We start from the raw sequence: 16,836 nt of genomic DNA, 5'->3' as shown, positions 1-16,836 counted from the left end.
TCTATGTGCTTGCACGTTAACTGCGAATAAACTATGAAGTTGAGCGATACTTACCTCGTCCCAAGTTATTTTCATATGTATGTTGATCTTCTTTCGTACCGTATGTAGCTCACCGTGCCAATTGGAGGTGCGGGATAGGATAACGTTATAACTGTTTGGTTCTTTCGGTAAAGTCACGTAGAAATAAAAATAAATTAAATATTAGCATACGACGTTTCGATTGCAACACAAGCAATCATCACCAGGTACAAATAAAATAAAAAACAAACCTAGTGAACTTAGAAATATAATACAATACAACACAGAGAGTGGGCTAACATAACAGTCAATACCCTACCTTTTACTAGGGTTGTTTCCTCTTTCATTTGTACCTGATGATGATTGCTTGTGTTGCCATCGAAACGTCGTATGCTATTATTTAATTCATTTTTCTTTCTACGTGACTTTACCGAAAGAACCAAAGAGTAATTCTTGCAGTCACGAAAGCTCCAAATCAATGTTATATCTGTCGTAGAAAAGTTGAACAGTAAATACAGCAGAGTCGTGATGCAGTGTAGCCTTGTGGTGCAACATGACGCGTGGACAGTTGATCACGACGAAATGTGTTCTTTCGACGTGACAAACGTGACGATTGTAACAATAAAGTTAAAATCTTGTGCAACAATTCTTTCCATCTTGACTTAAAGCTTTCGTGACTGCAAGAATTCATACTCTTTGAGTCTTTCGGTAAAATCACGCGGATAAAAAAATAATAAAAGGTCATAACTGGCTCTGATGTTTCCATCCTACCTGCCGATGTTAGCAGTTATTTACGACTCTCTGAGTTGCATTGACAGGTGGGAGGTCTTTGCATTGACAGGCTGGATGTCTTACTAGTGTAATAAGCAAGCGCCATCTCCTGCATAATTGAGGGGTTACACTTTACATACTGTCATACAGTTTAACACGTAGGCTTTCGCGACCAATATTATTCATAATCAACGTTTTTGGGTTTAGATCGCGTTATTTATAAATGTGTCGTAACCCTCCACCACCCGACACGGCCAATCAGTAAAAAAGTGTCACGTTGACAAAAGACAAATAGTTCACTGCTTTAGCCGGAGAGCAACAACGGCATCCGCGGGAACGAGAGGAGTCATGACTGTGCATGAACCTTTAATAAATCTTAAATAAAGTTTTGCCGTGTTGGAGCCACTTATTACACTAGCACAGTCACCAATGCTCCTTTCCCTCGATGTGGCGCTGGTTTTTTCACAATACAATTGCTACCTTCACAGCCTCAGGGCGCCCTCCATTCTCACAATACATCGACATACTAATCTCTCTCAATACAATGGCAACCCTCACAGCCTCAGGGCGCCCACCGATCTTACATTTACATGCAAATACTAACTCTAACCCCGCCCACTTACCCTTGGGCTGCACCCATCTCAGGCCTATATAACATCCTGCTTCAGCAGCTCGCTCGCTGTATTTTTTCACCTGAAGACGATTGCTCGTGTTGCAATCGAAACGTCGTGATTGTTTTTTTTCTATCTATGTGACTTTACCGAAAGACCCAAAAATAATAATTATTTCTATATATATCATAAAAAAGTACATAAAAGTTAAAAAAATATTGGGTTGGCAAGTTATTTTCCTGGCTCACGTTCGCATGATTTAAAAATAAACAATCAGCAGTTTTTATCGCAAGATATTTAATGAGCGGCTGTATCAGTTCATCGAAAATTGTTGAAATTTGGCCCTCCTCCACCCGCTGTGAGCAGCACCACAGACTGCAAATGATATGATCATAGTGTGCTGTTTCAGCAAAGCCAAGCATCCATGAGCAACGATAAGGTAATCATTATGCCAGATTTAATTAAAGTGAATTGGTATTTACTATATTACTTACATTTGTAGGTAACTGTTGAGATATTTTATAAAATACAACAGGTTGAGAGAATTAAGAGCAGGTGGCTGGATGATCACTAGAACAGATGTTATAATTAGTAGCTGGTAGCTGGATGATCACTAGAACAGGTGTTATAATTAGTAATAATAATAATACAATTTGTAACGCGCGCAAATTTGCAGACGTAGTGGCCGCAACTCAGAGGCGCGGAGCCAAGCTCAGAGTCGCTCAAAAGCATGATTGTAGAGGTGAGTTTTTAAGTGTCTCTTGAAGGAGGCGATTGAGGTGATGCTGCGAATGTGCAGAGGGATATCGTTCCAGACTGTTGGGGCTGCCACCGAGAAGCGGCGCGTAGACATGACCATCCTGGATCTTGGTATTGAGAGGAGGTCGTGAGTCGCGCTGCGCAGGCATCTGCCATGTGCTGAGCTGCAAGTTGTCAGTAATGAAGAAAGATATGGCGGGCAGGTGGATATGAAGGCATTGTGGCAGAGGCAGGCGGTCTTGTATGTGACCCTACTGGCAATGGGGAGCCAGTTGAGAGCGCGGAGACGAGCTAGTGAGTCGAGGCGGGGATGAGTGTGGGCAATGACGACGCGTGCTAGGTTATTTTGTAGTCTTTGAAGCTTCCTTAGGTTGCCAGCGGAGGTCCGGACAAGGACGGAGTTACAATAGTCAAGGCGAGACCCAACTATGCAACATGCCAAAGTGTTGGCAATTTCAGTAGAGATGAGAGGACGTATGTGTCTAAGAGCCTTCAGGTGAAAGTTACATGAGCTGATGATATGGTTGGTTTGACGGTCGAAGGATAAAGTTGAATCTAGGATGACACCGAGGTAGCTGAAGTGGTTGGTGAACTTGATGCTATGACCAAAGATGTGTATGTGTGTGGGGAGTGCTGCTGAATTGAGACGTTGCTTGGTACCTAACATGATGGCCACTGACTTTTTCGGATTAAGGGCTAGGTTGTGTGCAGTGAACCATTGTTGCACGGCGGTGGTACATTCCGAGAGCCTCTCGAATCCAGATGCATTGCTAGAATCGATGGCGGTGAATAGAATCGTGTCATCCGCGTATGAGTGATGCTTAACACCGAAGCTTGCAATGAGTCGGCCGATCGGGGAAGTGTAGGCTGTGAAGAGCAGGGGACCTAGAACAGAGCCCTGGGGAACCCCGCATAATGCTCTTGTTTCAGGCGATGTGGACATGCCCACCCTGACTGAGGATTGCCGGTCAGAAAGGTACGAAGCTATCCACTTGAGTGCTGAGCCGCATATACCGAAGTCGGATTTCAGGAGGGAAGTAAGGAGCGAATGGTTGATGGTGTCGAAGGCTGACGAAATGTCCAGACTTACAAGTGCAACAGTTGAGCCGGAATCAACGATCGTTAAAATGTCATCGAGCACCCTAGTGAGTGCTGTTTCTGTGGAATAGTTTTGACGGTAAGCTGACTGGAAGTTGCAGTAGTTTGCGGAGGAGGTGACGTGTGGTTGTAGCTGGGCGAGGGCTAGTCGTTCAAGGAGTTTAGAGAGGTTTGAGAGGTTAGTGATGGGACGATAACTAGATGGGTCATCCGGATCTAGATTTGGTTTCTTTAACAAGGGAGAAACCAGGCCAGATTTGAGGTTGGACGGAAAACACCCCGAAGAGAAGGAGGCATTTGCGATGTTCCTGATCATGATGGCGAGTTCCGGAGCACATTGCTTGAACAAGGAACCTGGGAGCACGTCGAGTGGAGATGACTTCAAAGGAAGTGATTCAATTAAAGCGAAAACGTCTTTTGTAGACACAGGCTTTAGCATAGTTAGAAGAGTGTCTGGGTTAGTGCTTACAATTTTAGGTACCATGAGCGGGGTACAATGGTGCAATGTGTCAGTAGACGTGCACGAGTTTGCGACGGCGATTAGCTTGTTGTTGAAGTAAGTATTAAAAGAGGTGGCAAGTTTCAGTGAGGCAAGGGGATCGCTAAGGTGAGGGACCATGGTGCTACCAGGATGGAGAAGATCTTTGAGAGTTTTCCATAGAATGCGCGGGTTTCCGGTTGCTTTTTTGATGCGTTCCTCAATGTGGGAGGAACGTGAGACAAGGATCAGTTTGTTAGTTTTCCTGCAGGCGACTCTGTAAGCAAGTCGATCAGCAGGTAGACCACTGCGGGATGCGATACGTTCAAGACGCCTCCTGGTTCGCTTAGCAATGATGGCATCTCTTGAGAGCCAGTGAGTGTCGTGAGAAGACTGCCTAGCGGTTCGTGATTTTAATGGAGCTAGTTTGTCCAGCGCCGCCCTCATGTCAGCTTCTAGTTGGAGAGCGCAGACGGTTGGATCCGATGATGGGGATAACATTGAAAGCGAGTTTGCAAGGAGGTGACGAAAAGCAGAAAATTCGATACCCTTAAAATTACGCAAGTTGCGGGTGAATTTGATGGTGATTGGCTTCGGAAAATGGAGGGAAGAAAGTATAAGGCGGTGGTCGGAGTAACCAGTTTGGAAAACTCCCAGTGCAGTGATGCGTCGGTGCTGGTTAGGTTCCAGAACCAGGTCGAGCATGCTCTCAACGTTTGTTGACGAAGCTCTGGTGGAGCCTGAGTTTGTGATGACCAGGTTATGGCAGGCCAAAGTTGACTCAAGGTGACTATCGATGGAGGCTGGGGTATTGCCGGGGCAATTGAAGTCGCCTGTAAGCACGAGCCTGTGAGATGGGTTAGGAATCAGATATAGGAATTCCGAAAGCTCATTTACGAAGGTGTTGATGCTGCCATCTGGAGGGCGATAGATGGAAATAATGTTAAAGCACTCGTTGTTAGTAGTAAGGGATACGGACTGGACCTCGAATGTGGCCTGAGCCATTGGTAGATGGAGCTCTTTAATTTTCAAGTGAGCATTGTAAACGATCGCTAAGCCACCACCCCGCTGGTTAGTTGCGCGAGGTTTATGTAGAACCTTGTATCCTGGGGGCGCAACTTCCAGAGAGATAGCTGGCGGGGAGTCTTGCCTGCACCAGGTCTCAGTGATGAGCAAAAGGTCGATGTGGTGGTCCGAGTAGCTGGTAGATGGGTGATCACTAGAACAGGTGTTATAATTAGTAGCTGGTAGCTGTGTGATCACTAGAACAGATGTTATAATTAGTAGCTGGTAGCTGGGTGATCACTAGAACAGGTGTTATAATTAGTAGCTGGTAGCTGCGTGATCACTAGAACAGGTGTTATAATTAGTAGCTGGTAGCTGTGTGATCTCTAGAACAGGTGTTATAATTAGTAGCTGGTAGCTGGATGGTCACTAGAACAGGTGTTATAATTAGTAGCTGGTAGCTGGGTGATCACTAGAACAGGTGTTATAATTAGTAGCTGGTAGCTGGGTGATCACTAGAACAGGTGTTATAATTAGTAGCTGGTAGCTGGATGATCACTAGAACAGGTGTTATAATTAGTAGCTGGTAGCTGGATGATCACTAGAACAGGTGTCATAATTAGTAGCTGGTAGCTGGATGACGACTAGAACAGGTGTTATAATTAGTAGCTGGTAGCTGGATGATCACTAGAACAGGTGTTATAATTAGTAGCTGGTAGCTGGATGATCACTAGAACAGGTGTCATAATTAGTAGCTGGTAGCTGGATGACGACTAGAACAGGTGTTATAATTAGTAGCTGGTAGCTGGATGATCACTAGAACAGGTGTTATAATTAGTAGCTGGTAGCTGGATGGTCACTAGAACATGTGTTATAATTAGTAGCTGGTAGCTGGGTGATCACTAGAACAGGTGTTATAATTAGTAGCTGGTAGCTGAGTGATCACTAGAACAGGTGTTACAATTAGTAGCTGGTAGCTGTGTGATCACTAGAACAGGTGTTATAATTAGTAGCTGGTAGCTGGGTGATCACTAGAACAGGTGTTATAATTAGTAGCTGGTAGCTGAGTGATCACTAGAACAGGTGTTACAATTAGTAGCTGGTAGCTGTGTGATCACTAGAACAGGTGTTATAATTAGTAGCTGGTAGCTGGATGATCAGTAGAACAGGTGTTACAATTAGTAGCTGGTAGCTGTGTGATCACTAGAACAGGTGTTATAATTAGTAGCTGGTAGCTGGATGATCACTAGAACAGGTGTTACAATTAGTATCTGGTAGCTGTGTGATCACTAGAACAGGTGTTATAATTAGTAGCTGGTAGCTGTGTGATCACTAGAACAGGTGTTATAATTAGTAGCTGGTAGCTGGATGATCACTAGAACAGGTGTTATAATTAGTAGCTGGTAGCTGGATGATCACTAGAACAGCGTGTTATAATTAGTAGCTGGTAGCTGGATGATCACTAGAACAGGTGTTATAATTAGTAGCTGGTAGCTGAGTGATCACTAGAACAGTGTTATAGTTAGTAGCTGGTAGCTGTGTGATCACTAGAACAGGTGTTATAATTAGTAGCTGGTAGCTGCGTGATCACTAGAACAGGTGTTATAATTAGTAGCTGGTAGCTGCGTGATCACTAGAACAGGTGTTATAATTAGTAGCTGGTAGCTGGATGATCACTAGAACAGGTGTTATAATTAGTAGCTGGTAGCTGTGTGATCACTAGAACAGGTGTTATAATTAGTAGCTGGTAGCTGGATGATCACTAGAACAGGTGTTATAATTAGTAGCTGGTAGCTGTGTGATCACTAGAACAGGTGTTATAATTAGTAGCTGGTAGCTGTGTGATCACTAGAACAGGTGTTATAATTAGTAGCTGGTAGCTGGGTGATCACTAGAACAGGTGTTATAATTAGTAGCTGGTAGCTGTGTGATCACTAGAACAGGTGTTATAATTAGTAGCTGGTAGCTGGATGATCACTAGAACAGGTGTTATAATTAGTAGCTGGTAGCTGTGTGATCACTAGAACAGGTGTTATAATATGTAGCTGGTAGCTGGGTGATCACTAGAACAGGTGTTATAATTAGTAGCTGGTAGCTGGGTGATCACTAGAACAGGTGTTATAATTAGTATCTGGTAGCTGGATGATCACTAGAACAGGTGTTATAATTAGTTGCTGGTAGCTGGGTGATCACTAGAACAGGTGTTATAATTAGTAGCTGGTAGCTGGATGATCACTAGAACAGTGTTATAATTAGTAGCTGGTAGCTGGATGATCACTAGAACAGGTGTTATAATTAGTAGCTGGTAGCTGGGTGATCACTAGAACAGGTGTTATAATTAGTTGCTGGTAGCTGTGTGATCACTAGAACAGGTGTTATAATTAGTAGCTGGTAGCTGGGTGATCACTAGAACAGGTGTTATAATTAGTAGCTGGTAGCTGGGTGATCACTAGAACAGGTGTTATAATTAGTAGCTGGTAGCTGGATGATCACTAGAACAGGTTTTATAATTAGTCGCTGGTAGCTGGGTGATCACTAGAACAGGTGTTATAATTAGTAGCTGGTAGCTGGATGATCACTAGAACAGGTGTTATAATTAGTAGCTGGTAGCTGGATGGACGAGCCCAATGCCCAGTCACAGGTGACCCCCCCCCCAACTCACCCACCGCACCAACGACCTATGATAGAGATTGTTTTGGGGTTAGATCGAGTAAATATATAAATGTTGTGTCGTTAAACCCACCGCCACCCGACACAGCAAATTAGTAAGTTTTAGTGTCACGTAAATTAAACGTGGCAATTCGTTACTATTACAGCCGCACACCGATGTGTAAATCCACTGACTTAAAACTTTCGTGACTGCAGGAATTCACATTCTTTGGTTCTTTCGGTAAAGTCACGTAGATAGAAAAGATAAAATAAATACAATAAAAACTACGACATTTCGATCACCAATACAAGCGATCGTCACGTGTTGTGATCAAAACGTCGTAGTTTTTTTATTTAATTTTTTTCTATCTACGTGACTTCATCATAATATGCAGGGTGCTTCAAATATAATAACATATTTAAAAATACTTTTTTTTTAAAACACGCTTTCATGAAATGTACTGTCCGAGCTGCCCCTCCCCCTGCCCCCTTCCCCCATCGCCCCTCCCCTCCTTCCACATGCCCCCCCCCCCCTCGGCGTGGCTCCCAGAGGCTTGCCGTAACGTGAAGGACCGTGGTGATTTACAGGCAACGTGAGTTGAGCGTCAACAATTTGATCCGTAAAAAAGATTATTTAAAAATATATACTTTTAAAATTTTATGATAGTATAAAGTATTGTCATCTGTATGACATACCTATACCAAGTTTGCAGTCGATACGACATTGGGAATACGGTTAAAATTGAATTACAAGATTTGATGATACAACAACAGACAGAGTGAGTTAAATATAAGCGTGTAAAATGTTTAAAACTATATATTAAAAAATTTTAATGATAGAATATAGTCTTGCCAACAGTATGACACACCTATACCAAGTTTTGCAGTCGATATGACATGGGAAATACGGTTAAAATTGAGTTACAAGATTTGATTATATGACACCACACAGAGTAAGTTAAATAAAAGCATGTAACATGTTTTAAAATATATGTTTTGGATGTTTTATGATAGAATATAGTCCTGTCATCAGTATGACATAGGTATTTCAAGTTTGCAGTCGATAGTACATTGGGAAGTGGGTAAAAATTGAGTTACAAGTTTTTTTGAGGATACGACAACAGACGGAGTGAGTTAAATAAAAGCGTATAAAAATGGTAACACTTATATGGGACTATTGTTTTTAATGGAAAAAGAACGGATAATGCACTGTAACATGAGAACAAATGTAATGTTAATAGCTTCTAAAAGTCAAAGAGTCTCCACTTGTTCGCCATCGTTGCCAACACGTGCCTGGAATCAGGTTGACTCCAGAGGCCGGAGGCAGCACATTTCTTGCGTGGTATTGTTGCAAATTCTCTGAAGTGTTAACATTTTTTTTAAGCACCCTGTATACTTTTTTGGTATGTATCGCGTAAATATATAAATGTTGTGTCGTTAAACCCGCCACCACCCGACCCAGACAATTAATAAGGTTTAGAGACCCCAGCTGGGCCCCAAAGTGAGAGGGCCAGGAGGTATGCGGTCAACAATGCTTGACTCAGGGAGGAGGACGCCCCTGCCATGCATAGTCCCATGGGATGTTGGCTATCAACAACAAGGCAACTCCTATGACTAATTGGGAATGGGACGCGAGCGTAGGATTGATCACCCTGTCGCTGACCGCCTTTGGGGAGGGTGTATAGCAGAGGTGGGACAAAGTCATTGTTATGCAAGTCCAAGTCGAGTCTGAAGTCATCAAATTCATGACTCGAGTCTGACTCGAGTCCAAGTCACATGACTCGAGTCCACACCTCAGAGGTGGGACAAAGTCATTGTTATGCAAGTCCAAGTCGAGTCTGAAGTCATCAAATTCATGACTCGAGTCTGACTCGAGTCCAAGTCACATGACTCGAGTCCACACCTCTGGTGTATAGTATGAAAGGCCGAAACACCCTAGGAACCAAAGGTACACTACTGACGATGCGCTCCCCAAATTTCACCAGGCTCACTGTTCATGAACTCTTGGAAGTGCTTGCACAAAGGATAGTAACATCTCATCCTGTGTTCTTGGAATCAGTGTCACGCAAACAGAACGTGGCAATTCGTTACTAGTATAGCCGCACACCGGTTGTGTTGGAGCTAATCCACAACATTGACAATCTGAATATCCATAATATCGGTTGTTTTGGAATGGTTTGCGTAAATATAAATGTTGTCTCCTTAAACCCGCCACAAACCAATGCAGCAAATTAGTAAGGTTTGTCACGTAAACAGAACATGCCAACTAGTTACTGGTACGGCACGATACCGGTTGTGTGTTGGAGAGCAAATCCACATTTACAATCTGAGTACGACGTTTCGTAATATAGTTTTTTTGGGTTAGATCACATAAACATAAACACGTCGTTAAACCGCCACCACCCGATGCAGCCAATGAGTAAGGTTTGTCACGTAAACAGAACTTTCCAATTCGTTACTAGTGTTGAGGAGTGGAGTGCTGACGTCAGGTCACACTCGCCTCGGGGGGAATGCCGTCAGGGAAAAGTGACGTCATGCCCCCCGGGGTATTTGAGGGAAGACCCGTGACGTAGACGGGGTCTTCGCGGTGAATCAGAGGAGTGAGTGTTAGGGGAGTAGGAGGCTCCGGGATAGAGGGTAGAGAGCCAGGCTAAAGGGGGGCTGCTTTGCCCGGCTGGCCGAGTTGGCTGAACCCTCGGTCAGTGATGTGGGAAGAGCCCGATAGCCTGGTGGGGTGTAGGGAACTCCCAGTACCCTTGCCCTGGGGAGATTAATTAAGAACCGTTGTGTTAACCCCTTCCCCCGAGTTAGGCGCAAGCCCTTAATAAACAGTTTGGCGTCAGCCCCTACACGACCGGCTTCAGCGTCCTTTCTACCACACAACACTAGTACAGCACTACACTGGTTGTGTGTTGGATAGCAAATCCACGACATATTTAACTCCAAAAACCTGCATGATGGAGGATATTGGTCGCGAATGTCGACGTGTTTAACTGACCTACGACCTAATTGGCTCCTGCACGACGGTCGCAAGTGAACCCGTCGCAGGTCGAACCCCTCGTTTCTCATAGGAGGCAACGTTCAACATTGGGGTTCCGTTCCTGGAAAAAACATTACACACCGTTGAAATACCACAATTGACAGTGAAAATAAATGAAAACCCGAACAAACATTAATTTTAACTCAACCGTTACAAACACTTATTAAGTAAAAAACAAACGCTAACATTTGAAAATCCTCAAGTACTTTTCTGCGCAGCACGTCACGTTTCCTCTTCTTGGACGTGGCAGCGAAACGATTTCTGAATTTGAAGAAAATTTACAAAGAAGTGAAGCGTGTTGAGAGCAAGGCCGTAATTATAATATATATTGGGGGCGGGGGACACATCCCCAATATTCAAATATGCTCAAAATGTCCCCCCAATACATTGCCATTTAAAAAAACATTGCTATGCTAAATTTCGATTTAAAGCTTTCGTGACTGCAGAGATTCATCTTCTTGGTTCTTTCGGTAAAGTCGCCACGTAAAAGGGAAGTAATAAAATAATAAAAATAAAACTTCATAAAATAATTCTCACGACGTTTCGGCCACAACGCAAGCAGCCGTCCTCAGGTGAAGACCAGGTCTGTCGGGGAGACAGTGTCTGAATGCTGTCTCCCCAACAGACCTGGTCTTCACCTGAGGACGGCTACTTGCGTTGTGGCCGAAACGTCGTGAGAATTATTGTATTATGTTTTATTTTATCATTTTATTATTTCCATTCTACGTGACTTTACCGAAAGAACCAAGAAGATTGCTATGCTACGTAAATAAAAATAACAATTTGCTAAACTTTGGCCACAATATCTGGATTTGTCTTCATATAAATCAATGCCTAGATTGCTGTTTATATGATTGTGGTTATGGTTGTACTTTATTAATCCCTAATCTCAAACATTACATACAATGAAACAAGAAATGGTAAAAAAGTAAAAACAGAGCAATGTAATACATTACACCATTAGACATTATTGGAAAATATAAATAAAAAGTTCACCCTGCGTGTTAGTGATTTTTTTTATATTTTAGGCAGGAAATTATTTTTAAAATTTAGATATTTTTCTGGGTTGGGACCCCCAGACACCCTGGAAGATTTGGTCCCCACCCCCCCAATATTGACTCCTTGGCTACGGCTTTGATTGAGAGAGAGATGCCGCTGCGTTGTCTCTCGGCGAAGCTGCAGACTTGTCGGGCTGCCCTGGGCACACGAACACGGTGGCAGAGCTCAGCAGCGCCATCTGGCGACGAGTGTGAGCGTGGCACGCGCAGATGCATCGTCAATCGACTCGGCGTCGGTAGCAGTCGTTAGGCGGTTCGTAGATACGAGTTTTTGGTCGTTACTGTGGGGGTCTTACTGACTATACACTACAAAACTATACACTACACTACTATACACTACACTACTATACACTACACTACTATACACTACACTACTATACACTACACTACTATACACTGCAGTTTATACTACTATACACTACACTACTAAACACTACACTATTATACACTACAGTTTATACTACTATATACTATACTACTATACACTACACTACTATACACTACACTACTATACACTACAGTTTATACTACTATATACTATACTACTATACACTACACTACTATACACTACACTACTATACACTACAGTTTATACTACTATATACTACACTACTATACACTACACTACTATACACTACACTACTATACACTACAGTTTATACCACTATATACTATACTACTATACATTACACTACTATATACAACACTAATATACACTACACGACTATTCACTATTATACACTACAGTTTACACTACACTACTATACACTACAGTTTATACTACTATATACTATACTACTATACACTACATTACTATATAATACTACACTACTATATACTACACTACTATACTACTATACACTACATTACTATATAATACTACACTACTATATACTACACTACTATACACTACACTACTATACACTACACTATACACTACTATATACTACACTACTATACACTACACTTCTATACACTACACTACTATACACTACTGTTTATACTACTATATATTATACTACTATACACTACACTACTATATAATACTACACTACTATACACTACACTACACTGATATACACTACACTACTCTACACTACTATATAATACTATACAATACACTTCACACTAGTATACACTACACTATACACTACTATGTATATACTATACTGTGGGGGTCTATCACTATAAGAAAGGTCATAAAAGTGAGGGTGGGGGGGGTCACAAGTTGAACCGTTGTAAGTCAGGGGTCACCTGCATACCGCTCCATTTGCCCCAATAAAGAACGTGCCGATGCGAGTCGTCCATGAACGCGTCGCCCTCATGTGCGCGCGTGCGTGCACGTGTGTGTGCACGTGTGTGCGTGTGTGTGTGCACACGCGTGTGCTGCGGGCAATGCAACCCGACGCTGTCCCCTGCTGCGAGTGGGAACGCGAGAACGACCTCCTGCTGCCTGGCCCCGTTCGTTCAGCAAGCGAGCGGACGCGGCCGCTTGTGCCGCAGTTGCCGCTTGCGCCGCCTCCCTTGCCGACTGCCACCAGGGTTGGCCGCCAGGCCTAACCCTTACACGTGAAAAAAGCAGTGCCAACCACTGTGAATGTCCCCTTCCCCCAAAGAGAGCGACCGCAGACGATGACGTCGTCCAAGTAAATCAAGCAGAGGTCCCATTGAAGACCGGTCAAGACCAACTCCATCAACCGTTGAAAAGTGCCTGGCGCTGTCTGGAGACCCATCGGCAGAAGTCAATGAATGTGTGGCGTTACCATTTAATCCCTGCATCTTTTGAGGAACGCCAGCAAAGAGACCAGCTTCATCCGCTTGATTCGCCATTTTTCTCTAATTTTCTGGTGTGAAGTATCCTCCCTCCCCCCTGGCCTTCGCACCTCATTGGCTCACAAGTCACCGCATCATATTCATCCCCGTATTTAAAAACGAAACAGGAGGAATTTCTCCACAAATCTGTCTGTCGCCTGATGATGCCGGTTGTAATTAATGGCGGAACCTCGTGCTCCGATTGTAAATGTTGCGGATTTACTCTCCAACACTCCGGTGGTGCTGTACTAGTAACAAATTGGCATGTTCTGTTTACGTGACAAACCTTATTAATTGGCTGTCGGGTGGTGGGTTTAACGACGCATTTTTATGAGATCTAACCCAAAAACCTCTATTATGGTTAAATCTGCTTATTTGCGACCCATCAAATGAGGGCACAGACTAAATCATGAACGTGTCAGCGGTAACGACATCTGTTCAGCAGCTGGACGAAGACGACGGTGAAACAAGCGAGTGACAGCATCGGTAGTAAAATGGAGCAGCAGCAGAACCAACTGCAGAAAGTGATCACTGAAGGCCTACGAAACAGAAGTGCCTAGGGCCTAAAAAAAAACTTCATCCGGCCCTGGAATCACCACGCCAGGCTTTCGCGACCAAATATTACACTGGTCAACACACTTTTTCTGACATAAGGTTTTCCAACGGGTTTAAGGTAATTTTGGGGTGCTGATTTCAAATCTGGCATCAGTTTTTGTCTATCCCATCAGGTTTTTGAGATATCAAATATTGCATTTTCAATAAAAACTGCTGAAGAAAAATATTACATAAATGTGGATATCTACATACAATGATATTATAAACACACTATCCTAAAAATACACCACCATATTTTAACACTAAAGCAGTCACTGACTCGCAACAACTTGCAATGATAAGTGACAGAGTTAATTTCGGGTAAAATCAATGAAAATTGGGTATGCCGATAGCAGGGTGCTGATTTGAAATCAGTCAGGACAGCTGGTAGAGTGCCTGACTGGCCACGCCGAGATGAAGATGGCGACGATGGTAAAGACTCCAGCAGCACAACGGGGATCCCACTCCAAACGACAGCCCCGAGGTCCCTTCCCAGGGCCCCTCTTATACTGTCACCGTGGCCTGGCTCCGCCCACCAGTCACGCCCGCTTCTGGAACCTACCAGCGGGTTCTCGGTGTGCCCCTTCCGCAGAGGTCGCAACCAGGTACCCGATACCCGTACCCTACCCGATACCTGGCTACCCGTACCCAGCCGGGTACGGGTACGGGTTCCCGTTTGCGACCCTGGTGCGGCCGGGTACGGGTACGGGTACAGGTAGGCCGTGAGTCACTGGTGAGTAGCCGTTTGTCACTCATTTCGGGTAGGGTACGGGTACGGGTAGGGAACGGGTACCCGTACCTGGCTGGGTACGGGTACCCATCTGCGACCCTAGTGCGGCCGGGTACGGGTAAGAAATCAAAACCCGTTTGCGACGTCTGCCCTTCCTTGACCCTTCCCCGAGATCCCTCTCTGGTCTATCACGTGGCCTGCTGTCAGTCAGGGCTGCTGTAGGCTGCAGATCCCCTTCTCTGCCAGCAGCCAGCGCTAGGCTGGCTAAGTGACCAATTCTATGTCACTACAAATGTGTAGTGTTAAATTTCAATGTAAAGTTTGTCTTGAGGACTGTTGTTTTGTTGTGGTCTGGGACTGTTTTTGCTGTTATCCGACTACCCCTTTCCCAAGCTCGGGAATTGATGATGCAATTTGAACTTGGATACTTTATTTAAGGGGAGCGCCATGGTGATGAGATGTTACCTTCCTCGCCTGGTATGCAGGAGTATATATTCCTGTTTCTTTCGGTAAAGTCACGTAAAAGAGAAATAATCAAAATTAAACATAAAATAAAATTATCATGTTTCGGCCACAACGCAAGCAGCCGTCGTGAGAATTTTATTTTATTGTTTCATTTTTATTATTTCCCTTCTACGTGACTTTACCGAAAGAACCAAGAATATGAATCCCTGCAGTCATGAAAGCTTTAAATTGGTATGTAGGTCAGGGGTTCTACCGACGCTTGCTGTATACCGACGCTTGCTGTATATTTGGAGTTTGCATGTCTCTCCTGCTGTGGTCGCGTGGATTTTTTTTTTTCCTCCGGGTCCTCCAGTCTTCCCCCCTTCACATTTAGAAACATGCGTTGAGATTATTTAGATTATTTTGGCGCTACAAATGTCCAAATGATGGGCCACTTTGTTGAGCTTCCATTTGCGGTGGCGAGGTCTCTTCTGAAAAATACAGTAAAACCTTGGATTGCGAGTAATTTGGTCTGCGAGTGTTTTGTAAGACGAGCAAAAATTTTTAATATTAATTTGATAAACGAGCGAGGTCTTGCAATACGAGTAGTACGTATACGCTTTGTCTGCCGAGCATCACGTGATCACAACTGATATACGAGTGCTTTGGATTACAAACACGTTTCCGGAACGAATAATGCTCGCAATCCAAGGTTTCACCGTAACTTGATACCTCAGTAGGCTTTGTCTGATAGGATTGGGATGGTTTAGTGTCGTACTTGTTTGTGTTTGTGCGATTTGTTTACCTGTCTTGTACCTTACGCCACTGTCGCTGTGCCGCAGCTTGTGGGATAGACATGACATTAACTTGCTAATCTCCCTAATCTCTCTGTTGATGGGAGAGATTAGGCATAGTGCTAGTCTCCCATTAACACTGCTGCTGTGCGCATACGCGGCGACGATAATCTTATGCGGCGACGGAAGCTCATTTACTTTGACATGCTAATCTCTCTCCCGAGTCTCTCTCCCTAATCTCCCCCATGAACACAACTGATGTGCTTGCGTGCAGGGATGGAATTCCTTTCCAGCTCAGACCCCGCTTGCTTGCCCTTGGCCAGCATATATAACCTCTTGTTGTTGTAGCAGCTCTCTCGCTGTTCTTCCTGATTCAGCAGTTCTACGCCTGAGGACGATCGCTTGTGTTGCGATCGAAATGTCGTGATTTATTATTTTTCTTTTTCTACCTACGTCACTTTACCGAAAGAACCAAAGAGTATGACAACTGGCTTGTTTTTTGTTGTAACGTTCTTACCCCGTGCCCCGACTTGACATCTGTGAAAAGGAGCTTTACAGCTCATCTGATTCCTCCAGTGTATTCCGATTCTAAACTCACCAACCTACTCACTCACACACCTACTCAATCAACCACTCGGCTACCTCACCGATGCGCTCGCTCATAAACTTACTCACCCACCCACTCGCTCATCAACCTACTCACTCACGCACCCACCGACTCAAACACTCGGCCAGCTCACTGATGCGCTCGCTTATAAACTTACTCAGCCACCCACTAACTCACCAACCTACTCACTCACCCACCTACTCACTCAACCAATCAGCCACTTCACTGATGTGCTCGCTCACCAACCCACTAACTCACCAACCTACTCACTCGCCCACCCCATGAACACTCACCCACCGACTCACTCAACCACTCGGCCACCTCACTGATGCGCTCGCTAATAAACTTACTCACCCACCCACTCGCTC

The 16,836-nt window shown here is 44.1% G+C and overlaps 1 protein-coding gene across 1 annotated transcript in view; it reads right to left on the bottom strand.

Annotated features, from left to right (window-relative positions):
* The window catches only part of LOC133362981 (uncharacterized), a 439,193-nt gene that overhangs the window by 222,419 nt on the left and 199,938 nt on the right, over positions 1 to 16,836 (bottom strand). The gene's annotated exons all lie outside the window — the stretch shown is intronic.

Source organism: Lethenteron reissneri, unplaced genomic scaffold (genome assembly GCF_015708825.2).
Source record: "Lethenteron reissneri isolate LAM-NWPU_2019-01 unplaced genomic scaffold, ASM1570882v1 scaffold_1639, whole genome shotgun sequence".
In the NCBI taxonomy this organism is placed as follows: domain Eukaryota; kingdom Metazoa; phylum Chordata; class Hyperoartia; order Petromyzontiformes; family Petromyzontidae; genus Lethenteron; species Lethenteron reissneri.
Note: the sequence above shows the minus strand (reverse complement) of the source record. Positions and strands in the feature narration are given on the sequence as shown.